Source organism: Fopius arisanus, unplaced genomic scaffold (assembly GCF_000806365.1).
Source record: "Fopius arisanus strain USDA-PBARC FA_bdor unplaced genomic scaffold, ASM80636v1 scaffold00021, whole genome shotgun sequence".
Taxonomy (NCBI): domain Eukaryota; kingdom Metazoa; phylum Arthropoda; class Insecta; order Hymenoptera; family Braconidae; genus Fopius; species Fopius arisanus.
In genome coordinates this window covers 1,212,032-1,235,357 of record NW_011887760.1, presented here as the reverse complement: position 1 = coordinate 1,235,357, position 23,326 = coordinate 1,212,032, and the positions used below count along the sequence as shown (strand labels likewise).

Here is a 23,326-nt window from a genome sequence, read left to right as displayed (position 1 = left end):
AACACACCAACAACATATACACTATTCTTACCTACACTTTTTCTACCCCTATCCCCCGGTTTTTATCTTGGACCTTCTAATATTCTGTATTTTCAAGTGAAGTGTAATAAATTTTAAACTCTATTTAAAGGGAACTCAAGGGTATCTTTCTCTTTGTGTGCTAATTCCTCACTTAGTAACCATTGTGCAGTTCAGTGCTTAGTCCCACGCAATAGGCCCCCCCATATTGAGTGAGATTTATAAGATCTTTCCTTCTCCGGACACTACCTGTCGCTACTAATTACGGTCAAGTTACCTGAAAGGTTCACCTTTTCTCTTATGTTTTGGCCTACCTAGTGACCCAGTGTCTGCAACACATTATGTTTTGAGATTTTATGTGACAACTCAGGTAACTTCGTTTTCAGAGAATTAATATTAATAGCGATAATATTTATTGATTTTAGAATCATCATATTGCTTCGTCAGAGAAAATATCAGAGTAAGAGGCAATGATCGAGAGACGATCAATGGGGGCTTTGGTAGATTTCAGAAGCCTGACCATATCTCTTAATTGATTTATCATTTGGAAAATGTTAAGACGCATTAATTCTCTGATAATGAACGTCGCGTCGTCTGTACAATTTTCGATAATACTTATATCATTCTTGATGGAGGATATCATATCCTGTTGTTCGTAAGCTAGGAAGGCGGCTTCTTGGTTTGCTGAAGGTTGTGGTCGTCGTTCCAAGATCGTTTGGGATGAAGGATCGAGAAAGAAGTTCAACGGGGAAGAGAACGGAGTCTCGTTGATCCTGGCAGAATCTCTCAGTGTGGGGGTTTTTTGGTCCTTTTGAGTATTTAAATGCCTTTGGGTGGCCTCAGCGTACGTGGTTGGCTTGATTTTAAGTTTTGATGGTGGTCAGTGCCAAGAGGTTAGGGTTGCCTCTACTCTTTCTCATCGTGGACGATTCAATGAACTTGGTGCGTGTTAGACATTGTCTGAAGCTAGCCACGTGGTTCTGGCTACAGTTGATACAGTTGCTGGTATCACTAAGACAATTTTTAGACTCATGTGGTTCACCACATTTGACGCATCTCGGGTTGCGGTTGCAATGCGTGCTGACATGGCCAAACGCTTAGCATTTAAAGCATTGAATCGGTTGTCCATCAGGTTTACATTTTTCTATTGTAAAGGTGTGATACAGCAGGGTTCTCACTTTGGTGAAGTTTGCCAGTGAAGTTGAGGGGTCAGGCGTCACTGAGAAAATAGGCAGCTTCATAGATGTCGGGGGGTCTTTGACCTTCTTGATAAATTGGCGAACTGCAATGAGAGGAATGTCGTTGAGTTTCAGTTCAGTGAGAATATCTTGTTCGCTGAAACAGGATGGCAGACCTTTTATTATAAATTTCTTTGGTTTATCCTGCTTAAATCCGTTGATGTAAAATTTCAGGTCTCTACTGGATAGGGTCTTTGTAACTGCCGCGTGGTCGGCTCTCGACTTGAGGTGGATGACCGAGGATTTTCCTTGGAATTTTATTTTGAAGTCTTTGTTTTTAACAACTTCTTTGATTGATTTGATCAACTCCATAATATCGACATTGTTGTTTCTGATAATTATTGGCGGAGTGGGATCAGTGATTAGATTTTCAGTTATCGCGGTATCACTAACCTTTAAGTTAGCACGTGGCGAGGCGTTCGGTATAGCCAGTGCTTCCATGGTTTTGTTTTTTTAGCCATTTTTTTGGGCGGGCTTATGGATTGTCTTCTCTTGTTGGAGTGCAGAAGGGTTTTGTTGGGGGATGCAACCCCCCTAAATTCACTGCTGGTGTAGGCTCTTCGAACTTATTTAATTGAAGAGCGCGGTGTGTGAATATAGAAAGTAAAGGTTTTGTGAGGTTAGAGAGGCGAGGAGAAGCGTGTACATATATGTGAGCTGCCTCGACGGTTCCCAGACCAAGCACTGTCTTAACAATGATATTACTTCTGACTCTATCCTTTTTTTGGAATCTTGTCTAAATCCTTATTCTGGTCCTAATATGCTATTACAGTTACTTGTGAGGATTATCGCAATTTTCAAAATTTCCGAAATTATTACTATTGCTAAGGTTTTTTTGTAATTTTCTGAATTTTTAATTTTTCAAATATTTTTTTCAGTTTTCTGAATTCTTGAAATTACTCATTTTTTTCGCAATTTTTGGAATTTTCTGATTTTTGGGAATTTTTTGAATGTTCTAAAATCTCAGAATTCTCTAAATCTGTAAAATCTCAAAATTCAATGAACATTCAAAATTTTACAAATATTTATTTAAACAATTTCGTATGTTAACGTCTATTGCTCATTGTAACGAGGGTATGACGAGGTTGAATGGAACATTTACGTCTGAATTTCAATCAGTCTTGTATTCGACAATGAAATCAAGCTTCATTCTATCCCGCGCCCTCCATCCTGGAAGAACAAGACTGTTTCAAGATTGGATCGAGATTCGAAAGAGCATGTATGGCTCAAGTTGGATCAATATAGAATTCAACAATGGAATCACGATTAGTTCCACCTTGGGTCTCCTATGCTCGATCTCCAATCCTGAATCTGGCTTGTTTCCATTGTCAGCATGGACATTTCCCACCTGGGATGTAAAGGCTTCCATTGTGGCGTCCTTTTAAATCGAGGGAATCAAACAATCCCAGTTAAGTTTTAGAGTGGAGTAAAGTTAGATTTAAGTTTAATATTATTATTTTCATTATCTTGTTCGGTTAGGATATTTTAAGTTGAATTGATCTATCCAGCAATTTAGTGTAACTGATTATCGGAGAAAATCACTCCATTCAAGTTTTTTTTGGCGCGACAGAAACGCGAGAACGCCTAATTATATTCTTTTCTATTCGATTCGCTATTTTTTGTGTGATTTATAATATTTTTTATTTGAAATTGAAAACCCTATCTTCTGCCAGATGTCTTTTTTGTCGAGGTTGAGGAGAATCCCAGGAAGAGGGTATCGTTTCCTCTCCCCTTGTAACAAGTGAAGCTTATTCTTCCATGAACTACCAGACATTTTGAGTTTTTGGGGTGAGACGAAAGGAGTCAGCGCCTCTTAAATTTATGTTATTGAAATATTTTCGGGAAAATTTAAGTTTTAGTTTATTCTTTAGTTTTTTCTTTCGAGAAATTGACGTATGTCATAACTTGATGAGAATTCAATGGAATAATAATTGCCAAACACCATTTCAGAAAACAATATGTACCCTCTAAAATGATATGTGAATAGCTTGATTTACTTGACCGATAAATATAGAAAACTCCAAACCAAACAGAATTCACCAAGAACCTCGAGAAATTCAATTTTCTTACCAGAATGCCCATGAGTTGATGAAAATTCGCTCAATTCATTGGTTCATTGGTATTTTCACCCGCATACAAATCAATATAAATTTACACATGAACTGAGAAAATCGCATTGATATGCGAAAAATTGTCATATTATGGTTTATAATTATCGATCTAGATGATGGAATCGCTGATATGAAGTATCAGTTCAAAAACTTCGATGAGATCTACAAATAGACGTGCGACATGTCAGGTCTAAAGCATCGATAAATGGCAAAAAGTGTCGTTTTTTGAATGTCACATGAGGGGAAAAATGCAACCAATCTTCAATCACTTGATAAAAATTAATTTACCTGCGATTTATCGTACACCATTTGGAAGAGTGATAAATTTTGTCCAATAAAAATTTAACATCCAATCGAAGTTAATTTTTCAAAAAAACTAAAAAAAATTATTTTTTAGACTCGGATGAGCCTGGTGTCATTTTGAAACGCATTGAATAATCTCCACAATGATTATCACAATATGGTTGATGGAAAGAGGAGACGGGCTTAAACATCGACAACAAAGGAAAAACCTGGCGATAATCACGAATTTTTTACTGATGAATGAATATCATGTTATACCTCTGAACAAGTTTTCAGCCGGTTAGTTTGCGTGACGGTACATTCTCTTTTCTCTTTCTTCTGGATTTTTTCCGGCATGCAATACATGAGCGAGCTGAAAGATGACCAGATTTCTTTAAACTCGGCCAGATGAAACCTGGAGAGCCTGCATAATTCTCTAACGTGGTGGTGAACAGCAGCCATATCAAAATTTATCGAGCTTCTCAACGATGCCAGCAAGGTGAAATTACCACTCCAATGGAGCAGATCGAAGCTCAGGACACTCTATGAAAAATGCCTGAAAATGTCTCACCGCATGAATCGACTCTGCTTCCTCACGCATTTTCATAATTTTCCACAAAATTAACTTAACATGCATTAATCACGAGAAATATTATTGGTAATGCTGTCCAGCACTATACCGAAAAATCCACCCAAAACCATACATCGAAAATTGTCGAATATCGAATTTCATGTAATCAATTCCATTAAAAAATATATGAAAAAGACAAAGATTTTCGGATGGGTTTAACTTGAAATTTGAAGGCAAAAAAGAATAAATTACTGAAATTTTCGAATTCGAAATTTTTTATATCACCATGTTGCTCATAGACAGGTGTTCGGCCTCGCCTAGCGGTGGAGATCAGGAGATTAACTAACCTGTAAAGAGTTTACTTTTTACTTTGCTGTCTATGTGCTGTTGGAGGAATGCCTTTACCAAAACGGTATAATAATAGTTCTGCCCTTCTCAGATGGCTCAATCCTGAGAGCACCTCCAATGATCAGCGACTTTATGAGACCTCAACGATAGAAATTCTGGGTTCTTCTTGGCAGCCTAACTCAGATAATTTCGTATCTTCAACTAAAGAATCACCGAATTCGCTAGTCTTCAACCAGATTATTCTGTCGGTAATAGCTCAGCTCTACAATACTCTCGGATCTGTATCCCTTGTAGTCGTCGGAGGAAAGATACTCTTACAGGAGATCTGGATTACGAAGTTTACCTAAGATGATGAAGTTTTGCCACAAATAATTAATTGCTGGAATAGTTGTCGCCAATATCTCCTCTCCAGTCTAGCGTATCCATACCTAGATGGATTGATTTCCTCCAGACCTCTGTAGTTGCGAAACGCGAAGTCTCTGATGAACCTCAGTTCGCTATGTCAGCCGGCATTTATCGTAAGGTTTTCAATGAAAATGAAGAACATTGTACCAAGAGATATTAAACTCCTGGCAGCGGTTCTTCGGCTGAATTAGTGAAATACGTCAAAGATCAGCTTAACTTCTGAAACGTTCCAACATATTTCTAGACTGACTGATCAGTTTCGCTCACGTAGATTAGTTTCCACCCTTTTGAATTAAAAGTGTTTGTCAAGAATTGCGTACAGCTTATTCAAGAAGTAACGAATGCTCAGTGGAGACTCGTTGCCAGTAACGACAATCTCGCTGATCACAGCGGACCTCGCATCAGTTGAGCTGTTGTGGCACGACCACAATTGCCTCTCAGCTATTCCGAAATCGCCCCAAATAACTTAGACGACTTAAAGCCAGAGAAATACCGTAAAAGTAGAACAAAAATCACGGAAAATTTGAGCACGTAATGAAACGTCACACCTCAAATTTTCGCCATAATTTACAAATCGCCAATCCGCACAGTGAATTCGTATGAACAATAATTGAAAATCACTCTCGGAGAAGTCGCAGAGCCTAACGGTTCATTATTGTTTTAAAAGAATAATTTATAGTCACGTATCTTAATAAACCGGACCACAGCTACGGCTCCGATAAAAATATCTTTTTGAACTACGGCGGTTAGGTGAATCATCTTCCTCATAACATTGATATTTTCGGTGATTCCAATGTGTGTTTGATCACCGCCTGTCATCCGGAAGATTTCAGACTTTTGAAATACTTGAGTTCTTTTCGCTTTTTCTCATCACGCGCTTTGAAATCAATCAGAGCTTCCGCGGCTCCAAACGTTCTTTTTTGATATTGTACTGCGTGTGTGACTTTCTTTCTTTCCAAATCCGAACAATTGGATTTTGGAAATTCCGTCGGTTACTACTTGTAAAACCCGTCGTGCGATAAATAATTCACTGCACAATCAACAAATCCTGAATCTACAGAAAGACTGACGTCTAGATAACATTGTAATCCGGAAGACTGACGGAGACATTGTAACTAATTTTAAGTTAATAACCATCATCTCATCCCATAGCAAATTATTTGAATTATATGGAATCTTAATAAAAGATCACTCTGCAAGTCGATTAACTTTACCAATTACGATTAGGAATCATTTTGTTCATTTATTTTTGTTCATGCTGTAGCTATTTTTGGAATTAACTACAATACTGAAAGTCAATAACTTGGATCTGGTTTATAAATTCCGATTTGAACCCTCAGTCCCAGAAATTTAACTTTTATTTTCAGGAAGGAATATAATTACTAGAAAAACTAAGAAGGAAAACCTACGGCGACCTCATCGGGAACGAGTCCATGAGCATTACTCCATGTCAAATTTATTTTTATTTAACGTTAATTCGGGGTACGTGATTTTTATCGAACGCGGTTTCCCGACCACTAGTCCCCGACATAACAAGACTTTGACCGTCGGGTTAAGATCTAAAGATGGCGTTGAGGCAGAAGATAGACAATGTTATGTTTAACCGAGTTTGCGTGTATCAGCTCCATGTGGAGACATTCTTTGATTGTGTTTCGATACTCCATAATCTTCATTCATTTGAAAATATAAATTTTTGGTAATAGTATTGCCAGGCTCTTTTTTGAGGCCTGCAACCACTACGCCCATGCCATGGCCTTGGCTAAGTAGTTATTCAATATGTTCTTAGTAGTTTCAATTTTTTTTAATTTAAATTTTTCATTCAAAAGAATGTGATATTAGAGGTAATTTTCAAATTTTCTAGTGTTAGGACTCACTTGCCAGCTCGCCCCTTTCTTTCAGTTGCGCTGGGAATGTACTAATCGTTTCACTTGTGAACGACATTCATGTTTACGTGATAATTTCAAGTGAATAAATTGATATCTAGAGTTTGGTGTGGTGATACATTACCCTCATGGTCATTCGATGCCGAGACTTGGTCACACTAGCCCAGGCATGGGCAAAGTGCGCTCAATTGGCGCACCTAGCTCCCAACCCCGATTAGTCCAATGACTATAAAAAAATGGGTCCTATTGTATTGTGCAGGTAGTCGCAGGGGCGAGACTGCGTTACATAGGTCGGAGTGGGGGTATCATTACGTCAGTCAGCGCGCAAAAATTTGAATTCTTGAACAAAAAATATGGATATATTTCTTGCTGTATTTTGTATTTTTTTAAAGTATCAATTAATATATTTTTTTCTATATCGACTTCCGCATAAAATTCCGTAAAATAAGTCACTCGGAATTGAACATTTCAACCGGAAATGAATCCCAAAAGACTGGTGAAAAGATTTTTTAATTTTTGTTAATGTTGTTTAAACATTTCCTAAGAGGTCTTTAAACATTTTGAAACTTTTTTTTACCTTGAAAAAGCACAAGGAAACAAGAAATTTGAATTCCATCATTTCATGTCTTGCTGATTTTTTGTCGTTATATCGATCCCACTGTTAAACATTTGAAAATTCATCAATTTCCAGTTAACCACAAAAACTGATAATTACTGCAGAAGAACATAAAAATAATTAGCTGCAGAGAGTGATCAAGCAAATTTAATTCACAAATGTGCACAGATTAAAATATGTGTGGTCTTGCCGACAATTGTGGAGTGAGTGCTTGCCAGACAAATATTTGGGATGTGTTCCAATATGAATATTGAAACAATAAATAAACTCAAACCAAAAATGAAGTTAAAAGAATTCGTTCAGACAAATCATTTGAGAGAAATTTTCTTGCAGAATTTTCATGGTAACATCGTTTTGAGTTGTCTTGTTTGGCTCATATATTGGCAAAAAATAAGAAAAATAGGTTGAAATGTAAGGAAAAATTCTATTAATTTCAAACCCAGCCCTTTCAGTGGGACATTGGTATTGAAAAAAAATCTCAAAAGAATTTAGTCACAAACTTACATAGTTTTCAGTAAAATCTAATATAATTTCAATAGAAGTATTGGGCGAGTCCGATAATATTTTCCGTTGAATTGTTTTTGTGCTCTCGAACCAATGAAATTTGACTAAAAACAAATTCCTGAGGAATTTCTCTTCAATATCTCAAAGATTGTTTTGGGCATATTCAAATGGTCTTTTTCCAAGAGTCTAGGAGCAAGACATTTCAAAACAAGGGTGTGTAAACATACATGCCTTAAGTTGCCCTGAATTTGAACGGGAATATTCTAAAAGTATTGTAAGTGCACGACAATTTTTTATTGACATGAAATTATGAGATGTCAAGTTCATAAGTTGAAATGCTGACTCGTACGATTTTGGGTAGTCCCCAATTCTACGGAAAAGATGGATAGTGCAGACATCCGGTAAACCAAGTTCAGATTTATCACGAGATAATTAATTTGCAACGCGACAAAGAGCTTTTGCAACTAATTTCAGATAACATTTGGCGACAAATTTCCGAAACAAAGGCCTATCCGAATCTATTAATTGTTTATAAAGGAATTGCTTGTTTGTTCAGTACTTCATACTTACGTCAGGCTGGATTTTTACGTATGAATCAAATTAAATCGTCAAATCGCACAACTTTATAGGACTCTACTCTCAAAGATTCAATATTAACTGCAGTAATTATTCACCAGATTTGGAAAAGTTATTAGCTGCCATGGAATTCTACTTTTCACATTAATAATGTTTTATGCAATGCCGCATGATGCATGGCTTAAGGTTGTTGTCGCGCGACAGTCTCTGTAAAAAGTTTATCCGCTGTAAAACGGGCCAGTTTAGAACACAATCTTTTAGCGGTATATACTCTCACTTGATTGATTGCATTGTGCATGGATAGCTAAAGCATAACTATATATTTTCCATATTAACTATTTTCAATTATATAAATTTATGAATTTCCGATAATTATATTCCGTAAACCAAACGGTCAATCGATTTGATTTTTTTTCTGTATTTCCTCCCACGAGGTATATTCCACATTTTTTTTTATTTCTGAAACTGTCGAGCCGTTGATTTTTAAAAAATTCTAATCGGCAAAACTCCATTTAAACACGTGTTAAATCACTCGAATTTCAAAAATTTATATCTCAAGTTCAAAACGGTCAATTGCAAACGGAAAAGGCTCATTTTGTTGCTAATTTTTCAAACTATTCACCATAAAATTTTTAACGAAAACTGTCGAAAAAAAAATCTACGCGAAAACAACCTTAATAATCGGGGCATGAGGTTTCAATGCGGCTGTACATGCAATTTTCTTATTCTTCCAATATTTTCCGCTATTCCTTCCCATTCCTCAATCTCCTTTCCTTCCAACACTGAGAGAAGCGAATGGTTTAGAAAATTATAAAAAATCGAATCGCCAACGATCAATTAGTTTACGGCCAATTTTTTTTTCAAATTATCAACACATTTTTTTCTCCATCTTTTCTCTGTTTTCCTGACGAAATACGCCTACCACCTTCCCGTGGTTTCCCTTGGGCAGCTATAAAAAATCCTCGCCAAGAGTGGACAAAACTTATTCAAAAACCTTTAGATCCGTAATTTATTGATTGAATTTTAAAGAACTGACATCTCATATTCTTTCAACTTTTAATAAAATAATTATTCACTATTAAGGTAACCAAGAAATAATCAGTTCCTGGCACCATGACGTTTGAACAATTACGCTCGATATAACTAAGGATTTTTCACGTTGAATTGGTGAAAATCTGTTCGAATTTTCAAACGGTAAGGTTTTTTAAATTTAAAACAAAAAGCGCCCGGCGTTCTCTGTGTCTAACTGCCCCCACTTCCTGCATGCTACTACTCCCATCCTGACTAGGCTGGGCTCACGTAATTGGGGTATTGTATTTCTAATAATGGCTCTAATAGGGTTTTAGGGCCCCGGCTCCCGAAGGTCCGATTTTGCCCAGGCCTGAGTTAGACAGAGAGAGTACCGCGCGCTCTCCATCAAAATGTAAAAAATCTTATCACTCTTGAAATATTCCCGTTAAGATTCACGGCAACTTTAAGCACGTCAGTTTACCCACTCCTGATTTGAAATGTCTTGCTCCGAGACTCTTGGGCAAAGGCCATTTGAATTTGCCCACCACAATATTTGGGATATTGAAGAGAAATTCCTCAGGAATTTGTTTTTAGTTAAACTTTTTTAGTTCGATAACACATATAAAAACAATTCAACGGAAAATATTATCAGACTCATCCGATGATTCTATTAAATCTTTATTAGATTTCTATGTAAATTATATAAATTTGGGATTGAACTCTTTGAGAAGTTTTTTTCAATAGCAATAAACATTAAAAAGCAGTTGATTTGGAACGAATTGGATGGTTTCAATCTAATAATGGTCGACCAAACACTAATAGACTTTGCATAGACATTCAATAGAATTTCATCAAAATAAAAAACTGAGATTGTTTATTGAATTTTTCAATCTGTGATCATTTTTCAATTACCTTTGCTCGGTCACTCTTGTGAGTTAATTATTTTGATTTTTTTCGCAATAATTATTAATTTCCACGGTTTAAGTGGATGAATTTTCGATCACTCAACAGTGGGATCGCTATTTTGAAGAAAAAAAAGTCAACAAGATATGGAATGGTGGAATTTAAATTTCTTGTTTCCGTCCTTTTTTAAGGCCAGAAATCTTCTAAATTTAAAGAAAACTGTTACTTGCTGAACATTTAATTCCTCCAAGAGATGCAGAAAACGCAATTAAATTTTTTAAATATTAATTAGGGAATGTTCAAACAATATTAACAAAAATTTAAAAATCTTTCTACCCATGTTTTGTAATTCGTTTGTTGCCGAAATATTCAATTCAGAGTGATTTTTTTATTAAACGGAATTTTATGTGGAAGTTGATATAGAAAAGAATGAACAATTGATATTTTTTAACAACGCAAAATAAAGCAGGAAAAATATTCGTATTTTTCTTCCAAAAATTCAATTTTGTGCGTTGACTGATCTAACAATACCCCCACACACACCCAAGCGTTGTGACTTCGCCCCTCCGATTTGCACCATACCAGAGGACACCTTTTTAGTCCAGGCAAATTAGGTCTAACATATGTGTTTTATAAAGCCAACACGCTTTTTATGTAGAAATGTGTGTTTTCGTCGTGTGATTAACGGGCATGTAATTTTAAGTGATTTAAGTTTGTGCATTCCGAGAAAAAAATTAAAAACTACCCTCAAAAATGGTTCTTCGCGATTAACTTGAAAAGTACATTAGATACAAAAAAACAGGTCGAATATAATTTGAAGAGCAAAATATTTCCCATAAAAAACATATGAAGTACTTCGTCCCTATTTTGTGTCGTTTAACCCCTACAGCCGTTAAAATGAACGATAGGAGAAAAAAATTGATAAAAAACTGAAAAAATTTCATTTTTCAATTTCAAATAATGGTAAAAAATATTAAAAAACCGGAGTCATTATATTCTCATAACAACATAATTTAATTGAAAAAATTACTATGAAATATGAAGGGTAACTTCTAATCCAATTGATGAAAAATTTTTTTTTTCCTCCATCATTTTTATTCTTAAATATGAAACAAAGTTTATCTAGACGCGATTTTCCGATTCCATCCCTCAATATATCTCCGCGCTGAGAACCTCTACTCCGGGAGTCCACTATATCTATATATATCGCATGCGTTGCCAGCTACTGTGACGTCACATTTATGTTGTGTTTGTGCGCGGAATGACAACATTGGATATTTGTAAGCCCGAAAATGATGGAAAGACACGTGTAACTCTTTTCGCCAATTAACCTGTCTCTTTCCATTCCTACCTCTCTTTCTCTCTTCCTTACTCTTTCAAGCAAGGAAGATAGGTGAATAATAAATGCTAAATAATGATAAGTGATGATCAATTCATCTATAATTAATCAACAATTATCATTTATTAAATTATTATTCAGATTCGCACGAAGAAATTCGCTATAACCATTTTCAAAAAATCATTGAATTTCAATTGACGCGAAAATTAAAATAGTTTTTGATGAATAAATCAGTACAATTATGAACATTTTGTGGCAAATATCTCATGCTATTGAATCAATTTCATTTTTTCTAGAAATGTTCGTCTTATAGTACTCTATAAGTTCAGTGAATCAAAAGTTTTTGACATATATTAATTTTTATGTTTTTCGAAAAAAAACCTTTGTATGCAATCTTTGATTTTTCAAAATCAACTTATCTCAACTTAACTTAAAATTCGGTAGAAAGTCGCCTCTTACGATCGCAGTGGCTCTAATGGGTTAAATTGAGTTATTCATCTTGGGCATATTGCCATTTTTCTTTTTTTTGCAAAAAATGGCTATTGGAGCAATTTCTTGTTTATAAACTCATAAATATATATACATTTTTTTAAATACTCAAAATCCAGTTCAAATCGACAATTCTCATCAGCAGATTCCTCCTGAAGCTCATCTTGATCGCTCTCATGTTCGTCTGGTACATCGTCATCTTCTTCTCCGTCAATTTCGATCTCGAAATCAATCCTTTCTTCGTTCCGGACTCTCGGTGGAAAGGAATTCCCTGCAGTTTCCTTTTCAAAAATTGCCCTGATGATGACAACTGCTCTAATCAACCACCGAGAGTCCGGAACGCAGAGGGGATTGATTCCGAGAGCGAAATTGAAGAAGAAGTAGAAGACGATGGACCAGATGAACATGAGAGTGCGGTCAAGATGAGCTTCAGGAAGAATCTGCTGATGAGAATTGCCGATTTGAACTAGATTTTGATTATGTTAAAAAATGTATATATATTTAAAATTAATTCTTCACGAATTTGAAAAAAAAAGTGTTGTAACCTAAACATGTATGTAGAAAACTAATTAATTTTTCCAGATAATGATCTGCTATCCTCATGATCATCCTTCAATTTCAGTGTGCGATATCAGGAAGTCTCTGATTAAAAATACAATGTCTTTTTTTATATCCAGCAAGAAATTGCTCCAATAGCCATTTTTTCAAAAAAAAAGAAAAATGGCAATATGTCCTAAATGAATAACTCAATTTAACCCATTAGAGCCACTGCGATCGTAAGAGGCGACTTTCTACCGAATTTTAAGTTAAGTTAAGATAAGTTGATTTTGAAAAATCAAAGATCGCATACAAAGGTTTTTTTTCGAAAAACATAAAAATTAATATATGTCGAAAACTTTTTATTCACTGATCTTATAGAGTACTATAAGACGAACATTTCTAAAAAAAATGAAATTGATTCAATAGCATGAGATATTTGCCACAAAATGTTCATAATTGTACTGACTTATTCATTAAAAACTATTTTAATTTTCGCATCAATTGAAATTCAATGATTTTTTGAAACTGGTTATAGCCAATTTCTTCGTGCGAATCTCAATAATAATTTAATAAATGATAATTGATGATTAATTATAGCTAAATTAATCATCACTTATCATTATTTAGCATTTATTATTCACCTATCTTCCTTGCTTGAAAGAGTAAGGAAGAGAGAAAGAGAGGTAGAAATGTAAAGAGACAGGTTAACTGGCGAAAAGAGTTTCACGGGTCTTTCCATCATTTTCGGGCTTACAAATATCCATTGTTGTCATTCCGTGCGCAAACACAGCGTAAATATGACGTCACAGTAGCTGGCAACGCATGCGATATATATAGATATAGTGGACTCCCGGAGTAGAGGTTCTCAGCGCGGAGATATATTGAGGGGTGCAATCGGAAACTCGCTTCTATCTTCTAAAATATAAGGGATGGATAAAAATGTTTTAGATAAACTTTATTTCATATTTAAGAATAAAAATTATGGAGGAAAAAAAAAAATTTTTCATCAATTGGATTAGAAGTTACCCTTCCTATTTCATAGTATTTTTTTTCCATTGAATTATGTTGTTATGAAAATATAATGACTCAGATTGTTTAATATTTTTTAATATTATTTGAAATTGAAAAATGAAATTGAAAAATGAAATTTTTTCCATTTTTTATCAATTTTTTTCTCCTATCATACATTTGAACGGCTGTAGGGATTAAACGGTAAAAAATAGGGACGAAGTGCTTTATATGTTTTTTATGGGAAATATTTTGCTCTTCAAATTATATTCGACCTTTTTTTCGGTATCTAGTGTACTTTTCAAGTTAATCGTGAAAAACCATTTTTGAGGGTAGTTTTTAATTTTTTTCTCGGATTGCACAAACTTAAATCACTTAAAATTACTTGCCCGTTAATCACACAACCAAAACACACATTTGTACATAAAAAGCGTTTTGGCTTTATAAAACACATATGTTAGACCTAATTTGCCTGGACTATTTTGTAGTCATTGGCCTGATTGGGGTTGGAAGCTAGGCGGACACCGAGAGCGCACTTGGCCCAGGCCTGGTCTATCCGATGGGATGGAAAATGTAGCAGATATACTGATTTCTTTTACATTTTTTCGAATGGTGTTTCTGACAGCATAGAGTTTTTACAATTTCATCTGGTTCTCACTTTCGAGATCTTAGTGAGATCTTCAAATTCGTATACAATAGAGTAATATTAATCGAGTCTGAACGTCCGAAAATGAGAGAAGAAGAAGTCGCTGATTGCATAGTTTAATTTATCGTTTTCTTATTTCATTATAGTTTGTTGGAAATGCGGACGGAGAAGAGCTGGGATACTGCAAGATCACGTAGTAAGAATGAGAATTTTGAATTTTATGAGCTCGCTAAAATACTACGATTGCCCACTGCCATCATCTCGCAATTGGATGAGGCATCGATCATAAGCTTGACAATTTTATACCTCAAATTACATAATGTCTCGGAGCAGGCAGATCCACCATGCAACAGAGACACGCCTCCACCTAACAAAATTAATCCGCCGCTTCTGTGTTTATAAATCTACCAGAATTGATACTTTTCCGCGCTTCCTAAAAAGAGAAAAAAAATTTCAAGTCGGACAAACCACGCAAAATCGTTCCCCAGGTGTACGGATTATACAACGAGAGATCCTAAACTGAAATGAAGAGAGTCGGTCAGATGGCCGATTCTTCTGTAGGACAGGACTAAGCCTTTTATTGTATCCGAAACTTATTTTAATCGAATTGTTTACTCTTTATCGACCAATCGCGAAATGGGTATTTTCAAATTTTTCCATGAAATTGTAAGCATAACAAAATCTGATTAATAAAAATACCTCAATTAGAAGGTAAGTTTCACCGGTATATTCTGTTCTTATTAACCAATAACGTGGACTATTCAGAAAAAATACCGGCTTTATTCAGCGAATTTCTCCACATATGATCATATTCTTTCAAAGAAATGCTTTTTATTGCGCGAAAGAGAACAGGTACCATAAAACAAACTTACAGTTTCTTCCGGTTTATTATGTCAGGAATTACCACAGCAAGATTTCAATTCTGACGATTTCCAAAGTATCTCTAAAAATTTTGACACCAATCTAGAAAAAATGTATAATGATAAGGAATTTTAATAATTTATCAATAATTTTCTAAATACAAATATCACTTTTTCTTTCAAAACTCGATTCATTTTCAACAATCGGTGAATAAAAGTAATTACAACAGCGATGAAATTGATGATAGTTGTTCATCCACATTCTGTCGAGTTTTCAATGATTGATAATGGTTATCTTTTTCTTTCGTTTCGAATGGAAGCTTTGTAATCATATCTTTTTTTGATTTGTTAATTTTCGATAGAAACATGTTTTTAAATAATGTCCGTAACTTAAAAAATAATTAAGATGGAAACTTGAAATTTGGTCTGATTGTAAATCTCATGACGACAAAGTTTTGTATTGAATGTCAAAAAAATTCAGCCGTTAGTTTCGCATATATTAAACTTTATAGGTGTAACTCTTTTCCTTAATATCTAAAAAACGAATAGTCTTATTATTGTCAATGATTTGAACGGCTTAATAAAAATAGCTAGTACCCATTACTAATAAAATTGATTCAGTCTTTTTCGTGACAGTTATTATTCAAGTACGTTCATATGAAAATTAAAGGTAAATATATAGTTTAGGTTCACCAACAACAATAATCATTGAAATATTAATTTCTCTGGCGAAAAATCCATTCTTATCCTCTCAGTTCCCATTAACAAGATTAAAGAAGAGAGTGAGAAACAACAAGGAGGTAAATGCATCGAAAAATACTCCTGAGGTAAATTCTGTTGTCCCTGAAATTCCTTAATCCCCCTGCTGACACTGTTGACATGACGGGTGAGTGATATTAAATTGAACATTTTGAATTGCTACAGAAGGGTAGCGGCAGATAAATCACTCGTTGTGTTCAGTTAGCGATGGTAGATGGTCGGGTGAGGTGAATTCAGAGTTTTAGTGAAGTGTTCAGGAATATTTGATGAAATCCATCTTTCTGTGTGTCCATTGTCTATAAATGTGCCAACATGTGGTGTCTTTGGGGCCAATATACCGCCACGTCCTCATCGTGGCCCGTAAAGAACCGTGTATTAAATGTCATATTTCCCATACTAATTGTTTCCGGCTAAAAAGGTGACCAGATCCTTCATTTGGTGACGGAAACCGATCTAATCAAATAAAAAACATCCAGAATGGTATGGTGGAGCTGAACTAAAGATTTATCAAATTAAGTGTTCTCTCAAGTAGTTGGGAGATAATTTCCATAATTTTTCTACAACTTGCAGCAAATTTTGTTTCGTATTTTCATTCTTGGTGAGCAAATCATTATACACATTCATAAGAGCCATACTCCATTCAACAATATCGATCGGACGATCTTGAAAGCTATGATAAAATCATCTGTTTGCTCCCAAGTGGTTGGATCGCTATCAAAGAAGTCAAAATCTATTCCCAGAATTTGAAAAAACATCTAGAGAGAAAGATAGGATGTCATGGGCTGACATATATTCCTTTTGCAGTCCACTCTGCAGTAACATTTCTTCATCGGCCCAGCAAAACTTCGTTATCGGCCAAATAAAAATTCATAGTCGTCGCAACAGTTACCATTATTAAATTCAACTTCGGCAAGAATCGGAAACATTCGACGTTCATTGCTAACCAATCATATTGGGTTAAAAAATGTTTGGAGAAAATGCTGTGTAGCACAGTAAAAATTAAAGGAGAGCACAATAAAAAATACCGATCTGGATAGGAATTTTCGAACGATTTCTATCAATTTTTCTTTCAAACTCAAACAAAAAATGATAGAATTTCAAATTTTATAGTGCTGTTTAGTAAATTTTATGGAGCCACACATGATTAATTATGGAATGTATAAGAAAATTTGACATATGGATAGTAATTTTTATGTGTGAATCAAAGAAGTTCTAGTATTCTAGCATTTTGCACCACGATTGTAGTGCTCGGCACAGTAATTTTTCTTGGACTTTTCTCTCCGTGTATGGCCTAAATATTCGGAAGTAGGGTATTTGTACATTATTATATAATTTAGGGGTATTAGTTGGTATTTTACTTGTCTACGAAAATTACGCCAAATTGTTATATATAATAGAAGCACATTTTTGTCTCCGGAATTTCTTCGTTTTTTATATTTTCAAATGTACTCTATTTTTTGAGAACGTTAAATCGGGTCGAAGATGAAAAACCATCACTTTTAGTAGATTTTTTTAAATTTTCTATGTAATGAGACATCAGAAAATATTCCTGTTAGTGGCTGAGGAAAATGTGGATTGAAAATACACATTGAAAGAAAATGTACTATTCGCTTTCTTTTTGAGAGAATTATATTTTAAACCAAAATTATAAAGAGATCAGAACGGCTGATAACATACCCCAATAAATATCTTAAAAAATTTGAGGTCCGCTTGAGATGAGTACGCACACAAAACATGATATTCAAAATACGCGATTTAAAACGTAATTTACGTAATTTCTGATTTCGCACATTCTCTACTAGAAATTGTATACGGAATGCTGCTACTAACCTTCTATTTTTCTATTCCGATCGAGTTTGTGGTAGTAAAATAGTAATAGTGGTGTAATTCACGATAGGGGTCATCGTAGTTTACGAGGTCAGAATCGTAATTTATGGGATCAACCTCATAATTTATGACGTAACAATCGTAATTTACGGTACAAAAGCAGAAATTTACGATTTTCTGGGCGTAATTTACGTGGTTTTAGCTTACAATTTACGTTTGCCAGCCCGTAATGTACGTGATCAAAAATCTCGTAGATTACTATCTAAATCGCGTACTTTAAGAATAGTGTTTTTTGTGTGTATATCTGGAGAAAAAAAGATGGAACATATAAAATTCCGTAAAGATTTTACCATAATTTTTTTTATTAGAACAGCCATACAATTATCTACAAAAATGATAGTCGAAAATAATTAAAATTAGAAGAAATATACGATGTTCTAGTTAAAAAAAATAAAACCAGTAGTACATTTCAATTGAACGATAAATATTTTTTCAAAGATTTATGATGTCATCTTTTATGACTCTGAAAGAATAGCTAGTACAAAAAGCGCGAATAGTATCTTTATATTAACGTAAAGGAATTAGGGCATTTAGAGAGAAAAGACCAGCGATAATAATAAAATACAATTGTAATTGGGCATTGTAATTTCGAAGGTAAACTAATGTTCTAATCGAAATGCAGATGATCTCAAAAACCATTAGATTTCATGCTTAAGGTAGCAATATGCTTAAAACTGGGTGAGTTTAAATACATTGCATATAAAATTCGATACACTACAAACTGGTATTGTGCATTTAAGGCAGCACTTTAAATTAAAGAAGCTAGAGAGAGAGATCCCGAAGTTTATAGGGGGGCGCTAGTGTTGACGATCGGAGGTGTTAAAATAAGTATTCAATAGTAAAGAAGCGCCTTCACGCATTCACCACCGAGAAACATGTTGGGTTAATATGCTCCTACACTGGTGCAAATGAATCACGTATACTAAGAACAGACTATTGAACCAAGTGAGAGAGGAAGGGAAATGCGTGTAACTTATGTTGGTAGTATGGTGGAAGTTGCTGGTTAGTATTTGTTGAAACGTCGCGCGAGTTCTCGGTCAGGGCTGGTTGCCAGGGAAGAAGAGGGGAAGAGCATGGGGTCAATGTCCAGGCGGCGCCTAAGATCCTTCCCCTCGTGAGACAGTTGGGGCAGGTCGTGATCAAGCATTACGACGAGAAAAAACGATTGCATTACTCTTCCAGTTTAATGTGTCCAGAGAGATAGAAGATCATCTTTGAATCTATTGATGATGTTCGTTGTTTGATATGATATAATTCAATGATATGTCGACAAACAAATCGGATGGAGAAAATAATCGTGTAAATTAATTAAAGTTATTACGAAAAACCTATCCAAAAAAGAAAAAACAAATAAAAAAGGGTCTTCCTTCCATTAAAACGTAGCACTACCTATGCTCTATGAAACCACCAAGTACATCTAAATATTTTCCAAGTTTTTATATATATGTATATATATAGATGGATAGATAGATAGAAATTTTAATTTTTCAATTTTTAATTTTAATTTGTTTTTATTTTCGATAGGTATTTTTCTTCGATATATACATAAAATTTAGCCAGGCATGACTAAGTTATGATTTTCTCTTGAAAGATATTATAGAGTCCAAGGATGCAGCTCAATCAGGCATTGAACTCACCCAACCCCATGTTGAACACTGAAGCGAATTACACGTATTAATTTCCTGCATAGACCGCGTACAAACCCGTTACAAACTACGGTGATTATCCTCAAATTCTCAGGCGGATCTTGAAAAGTCATGGATTTGTCAATGAGCGGAAACAATTACAAGAACTCATCTGACGACGAATACTACAGACTCTGCATTCCTAAAATAATCTGCGCAAATGTAATTTCGAAAGATGTACGTTAAGGTGGCGAGCGGTGAGTCGAGGTCATGGACCTGCTTTGGTAGAAGCTCTGAATAGATGTTTCTTAAAATTTTTCGAGCCTCATCTTCGTTCTATACGAGACTTCAAATTGTTGTCTTCAGAATTCCTGGCCCCTTTCCATTGTTTCCTATATTATAAAGTGAACATTCCTTTACGTTATTTTCTATTCTGCCAAGGACGAATCGGTGGAACTCGCATACGATGGTTATCAATTGGTTTTCATCTCATCTTACATGGCGAATTTAAATTCGGAAGTAATTTAATTTTATGATTTTTATCATTACAGCGCGCTGTCACTCGGACTATTTCGTTTTTAACATGTGTACGGTTTAATATTGAATGGGTATATTTTGCCAATGGGGGCCAAGTTATATGTCATAGACAAATGAGGATTTTTTTTTTCTATTATAGAATCTGCAATTCATAACCAGCATTCCGATAAAATAAAGAAAAAACATTGATTTTCCCTTCACTGCGTTAACATGAACGTTTCGGTTTCTGCTTACTTTGCAGTGAATCGGTTATCTTTAGACGTAACATAAAGTTTGAGTGTATCGTGGGAATGAATGTGAAGGAGAGGGACGTTGCCACCAGTGGCATCTTGATCAGGAAACCGTATGGAAACAAACACGGTTGAAAAATTAAATTCGACCTTTTTTTCATCTCTGCTGAAACTCTTTCCTCATTTTTCAATGCAAAGAATCAAATCGTACATCACAAAATCACACATACCTTGCTGTTAACACTAGTAATCAGGTTCACGGTCTTTTCACAAGTGATACACTAAGGATAAATTGATGTTGCTGCACTGTGTTTGTAACTGAGTCCCGTAAAATTTCAAGAAATTGAACCATAAAAAGAAACAATTGTCACTCCTGTGAACATCGAGTAACTCCAGGAGAACAATTTATCAAGAGAAACGGTAAAATAGTAGCACAATATAATAAAATCAACGTAGCTAGTGGATCGGCTGTAGATACGATTCTGTCGGCGTGGTAGCTACGAAGCTGGATTTTATAAACCCATCGTAGTTGTTGTCTGGTATAACGTGAATACTTCATAGGAACTCAGGGATTCGTTAGGTCTGTTGGAAGCATTCACGGGGATTGGACGGCCGAGTAGCGGTACTGCATGGTTGCTCTTCAACCACATCAGCTTGTACAGGCATCTTCCTGTTCCACCTCTCTTTAGCATTGTATCTTCAACCGTATCTTTATTTCCCCTTCTTTTCTTATTCTTTCCTTTACTTCACTGTATGGATAAGAACATCCATATCCAGTGGAATCTAACTTGTTATTCCTAATAATTGGGAAACAGTGATATTTTACCGTTCATTTTTCATTTTGTTTGTCTTTGCGGAGACTGTTAGCTAGTTGGCAGTGATCATAACTGCAAAAATTCCTGGGAAAATCCTTCGAATGAGTGGTGTATACCCTGCTTTTTTTTCATAGGCATATTCCTTTTTTTGGAGAAAGCATATTCAGCCTTCGATACCGGATAAGTCTAAGCTCTGCACATCTTGGATGTACATTGTATAGTATTAATCTGTGGATATAATTCTCATTACTTTATCCCTGTTATTCATGTTAACCAGCATGACATGTGTATTCTAATTCTACTTTTGAAGAAAACTATCTTATAGAGACAAAAATTGAAGGGAAATCACTACCTTTGAAGGAAAAATCACTATTTTTGTAATTACAAACGAGTTGCAAAAATGGTGATATTTGAGAAGAATAGTCTGGATTTCGATATTTTGTCGATGTGTCCGAAAACACTTGGAAACATTGGAAACTACGTATTAACTGTTGACAACTCTATAGAGTAGCAAAGAATCAATCTAGTATTGGACAGTAACTTTTCTTTTACAACTGTACATGCTATCATATTCATAAATAATGCACCATATCCTGATCCTATATATTGTTATGTTCAAAAATCTAGATACATAGTTTTGCCTGCAGGGTCCATAGGTATGAATTATTGTGAATAGGTCCAATAAATACTAAATCCTACTCTCAATTAATCAGGTCAATTTCACCATCACGGAAATAACATACACAATCATCAGAATGTATCCGCCCCATTCCCTCTAGACGATCAGTTCTTGCGAAGACTTTCTGAAAGAAACTGTCTAAGCTCTTGTTTATCCTTACATCGATCGTCTCACAGTAACTTCTATCACCGACTTAGCAATCAAGTAGGGGAAGGTAGCGCAAGGTGGGCTGCGGGGCAAAATGGACCGGTAACAATTAAAAAAAATTGCTGATAGGATAATTATAGGATAATTCTTTCAGCTTGCTTGTCAGCAAGTTTATTTCGAGAAATTGAACGTTTTACGATCATTCCTTGACCTGGTACTTTGGGTTTTCGAGACGTGTGGAAATTACAATAATCCTAGATGATCTTAGATTAATCTTAGAAAAATTTCCTACTCATTTTTTAAGGTTCATGTTGTTTTTCTTTGTCACAGATCCTAGAAATGGTGAAAATTTTTTTATAAACCTAAAGAAAAACACTAATACTAACCTTCAAATGATACGAATTAGGCAGCACTTTCGCCGCCCCCCCCCCCTCGCCCCTCGAGTTCGGTCATATCCGAGTATCTCTCATATGCTGGGCATTTCTTCTGCAGAAGAAACTTACAACCCTAATCGTTTCTCTCTACAATTGAAGAGGATTATTATTATCATTACTCTTCTTCTTTCCCACTCCTTTCACTCCTTCAAAAATACGCAGCTGTGTCCTTTTTTTGCGCTAATTCAACTTTGTATTTTTTTTCGGCCGTTCAATATTATTATAATTATAAATACTGAACCCATTAATTGTTAAACAAAAAATCAACTTAATTCATAAATAATTTTTAAAACCTTTGAAAAATTATTATACAGGATGTAACTTAAAAACTGTAATACCTCCCGACCACGAGTTCAGGGACCACTCCTGAACACTAGAAAAATAGGAAAAAAAAAATTTACTCTACTCATTTGAAATAATTAAAAATTAACGAGGGCCAATGAGAGGGCTGAGTTATGGCGCGTAAGTGTGAGTGGTAGAATTCGAATGAGATATGACAACAGCGTGTGAGAGATGTCGGGAAATGAAAGAGGTAGTAGAATACCACTGCTCTGCCGTGAATTTTGGGACGACACGCATATAGCATAGAGTAACAACATGCATGGGTCTTGTTCAAAATCCTCTATGTATTCCGTTTACGAATTCCAGAGGAATTTTTCAGTTTTTAAAGGGGGATTCCCTAGGAATTCCTTAAGATTTTCAGAGAGATTCCTCGGGATTTGAGGCGGATTACTCATAATTTCCTAAGGAATTCATCTGCAAATTCCTAAGGAATTTATCTGCAAACTCCTGATGAGTTAATTTGGAAATCCGAAGAAATTCATTTTGAATTTATGAGGAATCTCTCTGAAATTCCTAAAGAATC

General features: G+C 35.1%; 1 protein-coding gene across 2 annotated transcripts in view; it reads right to left on the bottom strand.

Moving 5' to 3' along the window:
* Positions 1-20,924, bottom strand: part of tyn (trynity) — a 222,538-nt gene extending 201,614 nt beyond the window's left edge. Inside the window, exons 1-2 of one of the 2 annotated variants that reach the window (XM_011301381.1) lie at positions 20,617-20,924; positions 15,361-15,451 (exon numbers count right to left, since the gene is read on the bottom strand). The gene's annotated coding sequence lies outside the window, so the exon portion shown is untranslated. The remainder of the gene's footprint in view (positions 1-15,360; positions 15,452-20,616) is intronic. The other variant, XM_011301382.1, reaches the window with a different exon arrangement.
* Positions 20,925-23,326: the final 2,402 nt, after the last annotated feature.